Here is a 12,611-nt window from a genome sequence, read left to right as displayed (position 1 = left end):
ACCGGAAAAAAGCAGGAAATATGTCACAGAAATCTAATGACGGACACAAGCCGTTGTGGTTTGTACACGACAAGAGAGAAAAATGGTTCAACATTCATTCACCAGCCCCAGAACACCGCGATGGAGGGAATGCGAGGGCTTTAATCAACGTATGGCTCGCCGCGCGCACACCGATCGTACGATCCGTCTCGCGTGATGATCGCAAGTTTGGCGTGTTTGTGACAAGGAGTGTTAGCGTTGGTTGTTGTTTTTTTGTGTGCCACATTTGTTTGGTGTGTTTCTACACCATTCCACTTCGATCGCGAAGAAGTTTCGCGCTGGGCCACTCCTCCTCGCGTGCGATCCCTCTCTATCGAATGCTGAAGCGTGCCCCCATCGCGGGTAATCAATCGCTCGCTCAATGACTTTATTTTCTCCCCTCGACCCTCCTGGGCGTTGTGATCGCGGAGTGCAAACCCCACGGCGGAGTGGTCGTGCAAGAGAAAACGAAGATTTTTGTTATGCTGTTGGCGGACGTCGCGCTGCTCATAAATATTTATCGCGGAACATGACAATCGGGTCGTCATTGGAATGGTTCGTTCGATTGGGGTTCGCTTCTTGGTGCGGTCGCAATCGCGCTATGTGTATGATGATAATGCTAATCCCTTCCCCTTGATGTTACCCCGATGCTGATGTCGCGCTGCGGACCAGTGGACAATTTATCTTAATTATAGGAAATGTATCGGGATACCGCGCCGGCTAACCGGTCTCGGCTGGCGGGCGGAGTGTATAGAGTTACTGTCACCAGGCTCTCTCGATGACTTCAGTGCGTAGAAAGTGGAGTGATCACCAAGCAAACCAGCGCTCTAAATCGACCCATACCAAAAACCCTTTGGCAGCGGATGTCTTAAGAGGTTGTCGTTTAGATCGAGAAGTGATCCAAGAGACTTTTTTTGCGAGTACACTCCCATCGTTTTTGAATGTAGAAAGACCGGTTCTCGACTGGAACTGGTTTTGTTTTCGGGTTGGACGAAAGACGTCGCCGTTTTGAGCTACAAATCGGCCCACCGTGCTTTAGACTTTCGGTAAGTCCGAGAGGAGATAAATCTTTTATTCAAACCACTAAACGCTAACTGGCCGTCCATCAAGAGCAGCCGTGTGCGTCTTCATCTATTTTGTGTGCAGGTATGCAGCTATTGCTGTTTGGTGGAAGGGTTCAATTATTCAAGGTTGCAATACTACGCCGATGCTGCGATGCTGTGAATGTCGAGCGATGGGATTTAATCGTTTGATGGATGGTTTTTGTTCGCAGCTCACAGCTAAACCTTCGCGTTGATTAATGCGGAATCATAAACAATCGTGCCCAGAGAGTGTGTCTGTGCATTCTGGGTAAACAATTAGCTGCGTTCCACGTAGTTAGCTGCACCTGCATGTCAAGTCGATTAAGAATGCAAACAACTAAACCATACGTTCTCTAATGGCGCAGGAAAATCGGGAGATGTCAGTCACACTCGCAGTAGGTTGAACGAATGTTAATTGTTGGTTAAATACTGCTTCCTGTCGCTCTTGTGGAGTGGGTTGTTTAGGGGGTGAGTTGGAGTTGCAATTAGCGATGCAAAGCGTAGGAATTCGCTTGTTAAAATCCGGGGCGTTCAGGGAGATACATTACAATTTGTTTTGGCCTCGAGCAAGTACAGATGAGTGTAGGAAACAGCGGGCCCTTGGAAGAAGTGTGATTTATAGCGCGGTTTCGGGTTTTTTTCGTTTATTTATAGAGCAAAGAATCCCTTCACTACTTAGACCTAAAGTAGGGTAGTATGTAAGGTGTTCAACAGCAAGGAGTGACCTCTAACGAAGCAATACAATATCAACGCATCCAACAGGAAGGTCAAACAAAGAAGAAAAAAACCGGGTTAATGAATAGTTTTGTAGTGGTTTATTTAGGCTTCACTTCTTTTTTGCGTCGAATGACGCGATAGTCCCTCCGGGGGAGTTGGGGAGTCCACATTCCGAATATCTCGGCGGCGAAGGACGGCTATGCTCTGTACCGCGAGGTGTTGGGCAATGGCTCTGTCGGTCATTAATGCCAGTCCGGCTGCATGAGGGTCACGTTAGCACCTCTGGTGCCTCGTGCGCGAACATTCCATTCTCGAAGACCTCGGACCTTCGCCAGACAGGTAGTCGCCGGACGGTTGCGTACGGTCGCACAGGACGATGCGACCGAGCTGCTGCTTTGGCCCCATCATAATCACCTCGTTCGGTTTGGTGTATCGACAGATTCCAATGTTTAGCTTCGTGGCAGTTGCACGTTAAAGGGCCCTTTACTTGTAATGATATACCGCTGGATACAGCGAGATGGGTATGCTCCTCCTTTTGGGAAACGGTGTCGTGGAATCCATGCATCCCAGGAGAGTCGGGCCGGTCGGGTTCGAACATCATCAGGGGCACACACACACGCACACACGTATTTCTACCCCGTCACCTGTACCTGAAGGTTAATTGCTGATTGAAATCAGTTACTGTCGAACGCGGGTCAAAAGACTAAGCAGGTGACGCGGGCTCGCCAAACAAAACGAAATGCGGGAGGGAAAAAACATATATTTCTTCACCTGCGAGCGGTTGCTGTGGTTCAATAAAACCCACAGACCTTCTGGGGGGTTGCTATTGTTGTTTAGGCCGTTGGTTGGGGCAGTCACACCAGTAAGCTATGACGATTTTTTTGACAGCATCCCCTTTACGAAGGTGCGACGACGGACGGTTTGGACGGTCCGTCGAGCAGAGCAACCCAGTTGGAATTAATGTCGTAAAATACGCGTCGAAAATGAAAGCAATCCCAGCAACGGCCAACACTCGAATGCTGGTCGTTCTCATGGAAATCAAAACATGCTCGGTCGCGGAATAAAAATAATAAGCATATCTTAGCGTTTTAGATAATCAAAACGCGGTCGCGCGATCACATCAATCAATCAAGCACTCCAACAACCCGCATGCAGAAGGAGGAGGTGGTCAAGACATCGACTATGCGTACTGTGCGCACTTCATGTTGGAACGTTCCATTCTCGCAGGACGATATCGGTTAACCTTTGCATTTTGTAAACATCATCGACAGGGCACTAGGTCGGCACTCAGGAAGTTGAGCTACAAAACAGTGCCGACTCTTCCGCACGCGGCATGCGAGCAAGAACACCTTTGTGGTAACCAATTAATCCATCATAAAGATCTCCGTTGGTTTGTATCCATTGTAAGCCTCCGTGTATTGTGAGATTTGTGTTTATTTTGTTCATCATCTTCCGTACCGCCGGTTTGTTTGCTGTGTCCCAACATCGCACAGAGCTTAGGAACATAGATCAGGTTATGATGGGATGTGTTTTTTTGGTAGTGTTTTGAATATATCTTTTTTTTATCTCCCTCTCCAGAGGTGAGATACTTCAACACGCGCTTCTCAGGCTTTCGGGCTTCATTCAAAGTAATGTTAAGCATCGGCTAATGGTCTAGGATTTCTTGCGTATCGTGTCGTGTTCTCTTCCTGGGATCCAAAACCAGCCGAACCGGACCTTTCGCGGGGCTGTTTTGGTAACCTCCGCAATAAATTATTCATACAAACGGCTTATAAACCAACCGCTCGGATATGCGGGCTTAGAAGTTGTCTCCCACCGCTTCACCCAACCATCATCTCCAACCATCAAGTAGAACCTGAACTGCGGTTTGCAAATGAAGGCAAATCTTCTACCGCGATACCACGGTGCGGTGTAGGTTCGTTTTATTGGACGACAGGTTGATCTTTTGTCTTTTCCAGCCGCTCGGGGTGCTCTCGGGGGTGCTCGTGCAATCTGACAGTTTTGCGCAGTAAGCAGATCGAGCCAGACACGGTGTCTCCGGTGTTGGGTACTTGGGTGAGTCGTTTTTTTTCCCGCCATATCTTCGTTTCTGTGACTCTTGGATCACCTCCAAAGGTCCGACGGATTAAGTGTGGAATGGTTTTTGTGCCGGTGGCAGTCGCCACGGTGGCTGGAACACCTTCCAGGCAGGCAGATACGGGAATGGTGGGATTTGCAAGTGATGAATTTCTGTACAACCCAGCCGAGACCTGTCAAAACCGTGGACATTGGAAACTTGCGGGCTTGTGGGAAGAACTGATCCCCCCGCTGTGTTGTTGTTTTTAGCGATGCGTCATTCGCCTACTGCTGGAGGCTTGAAGTGGTTTTTGCAAGCGCATAGTAGGAAGTACAGCAACAGGTGCCCACTCGAAATCGCATGGCACATGAGAGAAACTCGACGAACCTAATTACTGATACGAATCACCAGGCATTGGGTTAGGATCAATCTTGGCATGTTACATCACCTTCGCTACAAACCGATCGATCGATGTGTGATGATTAGGCAGGCCCGACACGAGGCATTCGAGGCTAGTGCGGGAGTAGTACGGGACCTGATGCTGGTGACAAAGTGTCTCGTTCGGAGATCGGATAGCTGTGCCTGTGCTGAGGTGCCCGTTCTTTCGCCAGTTGATGCTGATCGATAGTAGCGAGCGGGTGCCTTGATTGGTGAATAATTGCATCGCTTATTGGCCGATTGTGTGTGTGCGGCATCGGTACGGTTTTTCTGATTAAAAGCTGTAGCTCTCGGGTGCCACTGGCTTTGGCACGTTAGCGAGTATGTGCTGCTGTTGTGTGGTGTAAAGGTAAAGTGTGTGTTTTTGTATAGTCCACACTTGACAGCATGGAATGTGGCAGGTAGTGCAATGGTAGTTTGGTCAGTGGAAGCGATCCCGCAAGCAAAAGGGGCTGACATGTGATGTGTGGCAGGTGCTGCAATAGCTCTCTTGCCCTTAGTATTATTCCCCTACTTTGGAGATGAACGTGACCAGGGCCTGTATGTGTGTGGTAATTTATTGCGGTAGAACCTGCCATTGGTTAAAGATTCTGCAGGAGCGTAGTTAATGGTCGCGATTTAATCACAACACGCAGTAGTACAACCTCCAAGTGAAGCCAAGCGCGCGCCGTAGTGGTGAAACCTGTTACCCTTGTGGACTGCTTCGGGGAGACCTCCGGTGTGTTTATGGATATTTTGCTTTGCATTTTGCGAGGTGAGATATAATTTGTTGACAAGCGATCTAATGTCGAGAGTTTTGCATACGCGAAGATTGTAGGTTTTGCGGTTATATGCCGTACGCCGTGTTGTCCCAATGTCCATTCAGTAGAGTAGCGTGTGAAATCTGAAACCAAAAGAGCAGGTTTGCGACCAACTTATGACAGAGAAATGATGAAAAATGAAGGACCAAAACGGGTGGAAAGCAACGTTCTTCCTTGCAGGTGTTGATAATCCTCGGCGAGAAGAACTTGCCATGATCGATGGCCCTGTATAAGCTGAGAATTAAACGAAGCAAAAGCGAATATCTCTTGGAGAACCTGAAAAGCTTCCATAAATCGCACCATCGGCATTATTGGTAGTGGTCCGATCTACCACAAGCACAAGTTAGCGGAAGAGAACGCGGAGAGCGAATTAGTTTGCATATTTTATCGGTGTGCCGTTACTTATTTTGTCATAATCAGTGTGCCATGGGGGGGAAGTCATTGGGAAGATTACAAAGATTTGGACATCGGTAAGCTCTCCCAGGGAGGTTCTGTTACGCGGCAGATGATTTATGTCGTCGCCTCAGTTAGATGGCTGAGTGGCGATGGCATATTTTACAGTTCAGCAGCTCGTTACGCCTGGGACGGTTTGTGGGCCTCCGACTTCCTGGGGGTGATATTCTGTAGATACTGCCGTCGGATTAGCTGCACAAAGAAAAAAAATCTGCGTTGGAATTATATAGAATAAAACTCACATAAGATCGTGTGTACATGGCACACTGCAGGCAGAGATCAAGGCAATGTACATAAACTAATCGCTTTACCTAATATATCTCCCCTTCCATTCCTCAACGGGTTGATCAAAGTGAGAACAAGCGTCAACGTCGGAACGTTTCTTTAATATACACCTTGAAGTCTACCCAGTTACCTGGTTGTTTCTAACGGGCGGTGTGGAGTTCGATTGGTGTTTCCGATGAGATAAGTGAAATGATTGGAGGCGGCTTACAAAGGTGCAGATTTATAGTCAATCGCCCTCGGACCCTGATACCCACACACATAAACACACACATGGTCCACGGCAATCGCGCCGCACAGTCTGGTAGAAGTTGCTTGACGTATGACTTCTAATGCGCCCTCTGCAAACTTCTAACAGCTTGCCATTTTATGTGCGTTTTTTTTCTCTCTTCTACTTGGGCTACTACAGCTGTGTCCACCCCCACTGGTTTCGCAGCGGTGAGTGTTGGTGTATCGTATGTTTGTGTGTGAGTGCGTTTCACACACAGAGAGTAATCCATCCAACCGCTGGTGCATGGTGCGTGGTGTGTTTAATTTGCACTCACCCATAGATGGTTTAGTGTGTGGTTTTAGTGCAACGTCAGTGGAGACTCGGTCGCGACTAAGCGCTGTTTACAGTGCTGTCAGTACGCGCCTGACAGTTGACAATGGAGGTGATCGCATGGAAGAAGAAGTCGTGTGTGTTGTTCGTGTGCTAGCTTTAGAAGGCAAACGTTCTATTGCATTGTGCCGAGGGAAGAACCTGGTGACTTCTCGGGGTGATATCTTCCGGAAAGCTGGAAAGAGCAGAGTGCGCGATATATCTCGTGAGTTTGTGTCTGCTGTGTAGATACGCTGTCGTTGACCTTCTAGAATTTCGTGATTCTACCAATCGTATACAAGCCCTACGCACTGTGAATAAGTGCTCTAAATGTGTGAGTGTGTGTGAGTGTTAAGTCGTTGAGTTCGTTACTCGAAGTGATTGATAACCGTTTCACCCGCCCGAGGCAAGGTTGGGCGTCGTCGCGGTTGTTGTTGTCTCCTCTGCAGAGTGTGACAGTGAAGTGGCCCTGCCCTAACATTACTACACTACTACACGGCGTGTGTGTTTGCTGTAAGTGATAAGGGGGGGGGGGGAGAGGTTTGCGCGCCCTCCATCTACCTCGCAACCGTGTGTTAATAGAATAATTTGAACGATAAGCGAAAATCGTGCCCCGCGAGAGATCACTCTATTTGGAGCAAACAGGCAGCGAACCCGAGTGTCGGTGTGCGTTAATGTGCGCTTAATTTAATTGAGTTTTACAAACGCGCGCGCGCGGTGCGTGTGCCCCGGAAAAAGGGCAGGCCTTAAGTGGGTTGTAGTGTGCTGCCAAGGGTTCGTTGGATTTGCGAACATCATTGCCGGTGCGTGTGTTTCTTTTTTCTTCGCTGTTTCCTTTGCGTCCACGAAGATTTCGGTTGATCGTCACGCCTTTCGAGCTTCCTTTTTTCGGCGCAGCGGAAACCTGCACGGAAATTGATGAAAATTAGAACAATTGTCACGACAGATCCAACAATCCCGCAGCGATCAATGAGGGCGATTTACTCCTGAAAGGCGGTCAGAGAAAAGCTACCGCGTAACTCAATTACGGTGACTTCTTCATTTCCGACTTCCGAGCGGCCTCGGTGAGCAGCCGGGCGTGAAAACCCGGTGCGCGACACGTTTTTCCGCCGCGTTGGACGCGCTCCAGTTTGTGCCAGGTTCAATTAATTTGCTGATGTGGGGGCGCGTGGGTTTTCTCACGACTTACGGGACACAACCGCTTATCATTTCTTTCCGCTCCGGTGCCGATTCCAACCCCTTCACGGAACCGTCGAAAAGTGGTCAATTTGTAGATTTCCGATCACAACAATAGCATCGGACGAGATCAGCAACAAGAGCACCCTATGGTTGGTGTGCAACGATTTGGCGGTTGGTCGATTGTGGTACCGTGATTGGCATTATTAAGTGTGGCTGTCAGAGCTGCGGTGGTGTTTTGTTCGTTCGTTCGTTGCGCAAAATAGCACAGCCACCCCCTCCCCTTGTATGCTTATGGGATTTTAATGAGTCAATCAATATTTCATATTCATCCGATGCGATGCGAAACGGCTAAAAATGATTCCCTTGCGCGCAGTGAAATTGGCAGGCGGTTTTATAACGCGATCTGACATTTACACAGAACCGCGTGTTCTGCTCGACGAGGGTCGTAAAATGCTTGTTCTCTAATCCTCTCTCCCGCCTTCCGCCTCGGCATATTGGCATGTGTTGTGCGTGTAAGTACGTTTTAAGATTGTTGAATTTTAGTGAACGTACGCGTGTAGAACGTCGCGCTCCGGGTTGGCATATGTATGGATCGTTACGTAGGCCGAGCTTTTTATGGCCGCCTAGAAGCTGGTTTACAGATCAGAACTTCTTCAGAGCACCCGATGGCACGACTTTAACGCAGAGAACAATATTGCTTTACGATTATATTCATAATTTTATTGCCAAGCACATTAAAACAGCGCTGGTGTGTTTATTTCTGGAATACGAATTCTTGATCATTTGGCGCGACAGTGCGCGACGGTTCAACTAAGATTTGCGTTTATCTCTCGCGCGACTGCGGCTCCATTTTCTGCGTACGTTCTTAATGTCCCGCGGTATTCTTAATGTTCGAGGGGCACTGCGTGAACCATTCGCGCAAGCGATGAAACGTTAATGAGCTAAATTAATGGTGCTTGCTGCTTGCTGCTACTCATTAGCTTTTTTGTTGTTGTCTTAAACTACTGCAAAGTTTATATTTTGTCGATGTTGGCTGTAAGGGACAGTTTTGATTTGCTTTGTTGTGCCGTTTTAGCAAAGACTGCCCGGTGCGAGATGAACATGATATCGTAAATCTTCCTATTTCACCATCATGTAATTCAATCGTCTCAATCCCCTTCAGAAATGCATGCGTGCAAGATCAGAATGATTGATCAGGCAAGCATATGCATGTTGCGCGAGGGGAATCATACTTTTGTGACAACCCTCCGAGGGGGCAACGCAGTGCACCAAAATCATCATAACAATCATGACGAACCATCTAGTTGAAGTACGAAAACACGGCCGGCGCTCTCACTCTCTTTCTCTCTCCCCTGGCAGCTTCCGGAAATGATGCGTTCTCTGTGGCGTGTGTTTTGTGTTTCCGCTGCTGGTTCTTCAAACCTCCTCCCCGTGCCCGAAAATGGGTTTGCATTTTTCGGATGCACATATACGATTGGCGCAAGGGTCTAAGTGGTGGGATGTACAGCACGCGACCAAACGTATCGTATTACGCCGCGATCCGAGCTGCTTGTGCATTTTTATTTATTTACGATACGACACCAAAACCCAGGGGAACAGAGCGTAGTGAGTGCGTGTGTGCGTGTGTCTCGCAGTTCTTGTACAGCGAATGATGCAAAGATAATCATCCATCTTGCTGTCCCGAGCGCTGATGTCCCCGGGAGCTGCAGCATACGTTTTCGTGTTGTGTTTTTTTTTGTTTTGCTCGCACTGTCCCGTTTTTATTGGTTCTGTTTTGGTTTGGCTGCCCTCGCTTGTGAAAGACGTGTCAAGGGTACGGAATGGGAAATTAAAGAACAGTAGGGAAAAAAAATGTAAGAAGCAAAAGGAAATGTGAAAACCTCATCCTCCTGAAAAGCGGAACGACATTGGGATAATATATGTATATATATTTTTGCGCAACCGTTTGCGTCGGTTTCTTCTTAGTTTAATCTTAGCTTTTTAAGTGCATCTGACATTCGGTGTGGGCACGTGGATCTCTCTTCCTCTCTCTCTATTTCTCTTTCACTCTCTTCAGCTGCATTCAGTTTTCGTATGCATCGAGGCAGCTGGTGACATTAAACTAGGCAGCAGTGGCAGCTTTGCTTTGGCCATGCCGTGGGGCCTCATGGAAGTCATCGTAAGGTCCTCCGAAAAAGAGACTCTAAAATCATATTGGCATGTGTTGGTCGTATGTTTTAAATGCATGGCGCGTGCGCATCGTTTGCATCACGCTTTACCCTGGAGGGAAATTATTGCCTTGCTGCACCTTTTTTTTGTCGGTCGCTCTCTTTCTTACTCTTGGCCTCTGAAAGCCTTAAAGCCCCTAAGCAAGCGGATCTTGTAGTTCTGGAGGACACACCTGCCCCTGTAAGACGGTGGTGTGCCTCTGTACAGTTTTGACGGTTGCCCAATTTCTTATTTGCGTTGCCCGTTAATTCCAGTCCTGGTGTGTGTGTCCAGGTGATCGAGTTTAAGTTGAGGTTAGGATGGAAAGAACCAAACACACGCCTCGCGGTCGTAAAACTTTGGAGCAGAAGGAACGAAAGAGTTCTAACAAAATTGGGTCTTATCTACGTTTGCGTCTCGTGCCTCGTGACCGATGTGTAACGTATTGGTAGTGTTAAGTCGCTTGAAGAAGTATCGTTCAAAATTCGTTCTTATGCCTCTGTTCTGTTTCTTCATGCACGATGTTTTCATTTTCCCATTTTCCGCCCTGTCTTTGTTTACAGAATCGCGCGAGACCGATCGGCCGATGCAGTGGACCGTTGCCCAGTCATAACAGAACACACCGGCAGAGTGAGTTGAGTGTGTGCCGCCAGCGAGCGCGACTTGGAAGCAAAACAATTGTGAGAGGTAAGTGCAACGAAGCTGTGGTGAAGAATCTGGGGAAAAGAGTGGAGAGTATAAAGTTCTATGTTTCTAAATTCAAAACAGCGACCAGCTGCATGCTGGGCGTGTGTGCGCCTTACTAAATCGAAACCGAGTGACCTAATTTTCGTTTTGCCCGCTGCACCATTTCCGCGTTAAGTGGAGACTCAAAAAAAGAAGGGCCGGCGAGGGTGGATAGGGATCTAGATTTTCCCCCAATACACCTACTACTCCGGAAAACCTTATTCCTCCCTCTCTTGGCGGAGTAAATCGTGTTAATATGATTTAATTTTCACCTGCGCGCACGAGTTTTGTTTTACTCCGGGTGGAAATCGGGTTTAAGTGTTTTTTTTTCATTCCCATCTCGCCAACGCAGACCTGCGTGGATCGGGTTTTTTTTACTTGTTTAGGAACTGTATCTAACCTTTCTCGCCTTGTCCATGCCTCACCTTCTCCATATTCCATATTCCGGGCGCAATTAGCAGATTATTACGGTTAATCGTGATGGAAATGGATGATCGACATGAGCGCGGCGATCAAGAAGAGATCATCACGATGAAGATGATGATGATGATAGAGGTGTGCGATTGCAAAACCAACCGCGTGTGCGTGAATGGCACCTATATGGCCGCGCGAAAATGCAGGCTGCTCGAGTTTTTAGCCGAGCATACCCCCAGATGGACGAAAAGAATGAAACACGTGAGCAGCGGGCTTGCAGTGGCGTGTTTGATCTATTAAAGCTAACCCGGTCATAGAGAAAAATGTAGTAAGAGAGAAAGACAGGGATGGGGGCAAGTGTTGTACAGCTTTAATGGTGGAAGGTTATTTTGTTAGCGGGGCACACAAATTGTTTATTTTACCGTTCCGCGCGTTATTGAATGGAGCCTTGTAAGTGCCGATGGAATTCGGCTGGAAATTTGTCTGAGCGCCAGTAGCATTAGTTGTGCGGTTCAATGAAGAAATAAGCAACGTGGCATTGGTTTTGCTGAAGTTCATGATGTGTTTCTTAAATACCTGTTCCCTTAGAAATAACCCGGAAATATCGCATGGTGTAACATCGCCAAAAACAAAACAAAACAAAAACCCCACAAACCATAACGTCATTTCAATGTAAATCCCAGAATCCCCAAAAAATAGACAACAAACACTCTGCCTTTTTTAAAATTGTTTTGTTAAAAATCAGCAAACAGAAAAGCACACGAATGGAGTTTTTTTCCTTCCTGTCCAAAAACCGCGCCTCCGTTAATTGCATTCCACACACTCCTCCCTTATGCTCCAGTACACAACACCTGCAATTGCGTTTCCCCTAAAACGGTGCGTAATTGTTATTTGCCGAGTTTGAGTTTTGTTGTGTGTTCCCCGCAGCCCGTAATGAATGGGTGAGGCCATTCAGCTAGAGTGGTGGGGGTGGTTTTGTGTTGTGGTCGCATGCAAAACAAAGGACAATCGTTAATATCCGTCCCCTATTGTGGATTGTTCGACACGGGCAAGAGACAATGTCACCTTGGGCCACGGGCGGAAGGTGTAATTGGTGTTAGAAAATTGGCAGAATGTCACGCCAAACTGTAAAAAAAACGCACGTTGGTGGACAGTTTGCGGAGCGAGTGGCCATGAAAGCATTTGGAATTATTGGAGAATTTGTAACAACTTAAAGGCTTGAAGTATTTGAATAATTTTGAAATTTAAAATACGTTGACAAGTTGTTATGGTTGACCAAACATTCAGTGTTTTATTGATCAAACTCGTGCTTTAGACAGCGCTGTTTTATGCAATCAGCTCCATAAACTGTTGCACAAATCTAGGTATAAAAAAGACGCCCCATCGCTAGTCGTAAAATTAAATAAAGCTGGCCTCAAAAAAAGACCGACGGTGCGCCATAAAAATCCGCCTGGAAAAAGGTGTCTTGCGCCTAATTCGCAGCTCCCAAATCCGAGCGAATAATCTCACTATCCTTTACCTTCGCGTTTTTTTTGTGTGCTCGTGTGTGTGTGTGTGTGTGTGTGTGTGTATGTGTGTGTGTGTGTGTGTGTGTGTGTGTGTGTGTGTGTGTGTGTGTGTGTGTTGGGTAATCTAAATCTCCAAACAAAACACGCGAAACAACCACCCCGTATGCTGAA

At 47.4% G+C, this 12,611-nt stretch overlaps 1 protein-coding gene across 5 annotated transcripts in view; it reads left to right on the top strand.

Moving 5' to 3' along the window:
• LOC121591487 (semaphorin-1A) overlaps positions 1-12,611 on the top strand; it is a 93,858-nt gene that overhangs the window by 59,480 nt on the left and 21,767 nt on the right. For 2 of the 5 annotated variants that reach the window (XM_041912028.1, XM_041912032.1), the window contains exon 2: positions 10,356-10,479. The gene's annotated coding sequence lies outside the window, so the exon portion shown is untranslated. Of the gene's footprint in view, positions 1-3,851; positions 3,873-4,500; positions 4,661-6,337; positions 6,940-10,355; positions 10,480-12,611 lie in introns of those variants that run through there. The other 3 variants (XM_041912031.1, XM_041912029.1, XM_041912030.1) reach the window with 3 other exon arrangements.

This window comes from Anopheles merus, chromosome 2L (genome assembly GCF_017562075.2).
Source record: "Anopheles merus strain MAF chromosome 2L, AmerM5.1, whole genome shotgun sequence".
Lineage (NCBI taxonomy): Eukaryota > Metazoa > Arthropoda > Insecta > Diptera > Culicidae > Anopheles > Anopheles merus.
Note: the sequence above shows the minus strand (reverse complement) of the source record. Positions and strands in the feature narration are given on the sequence as shown.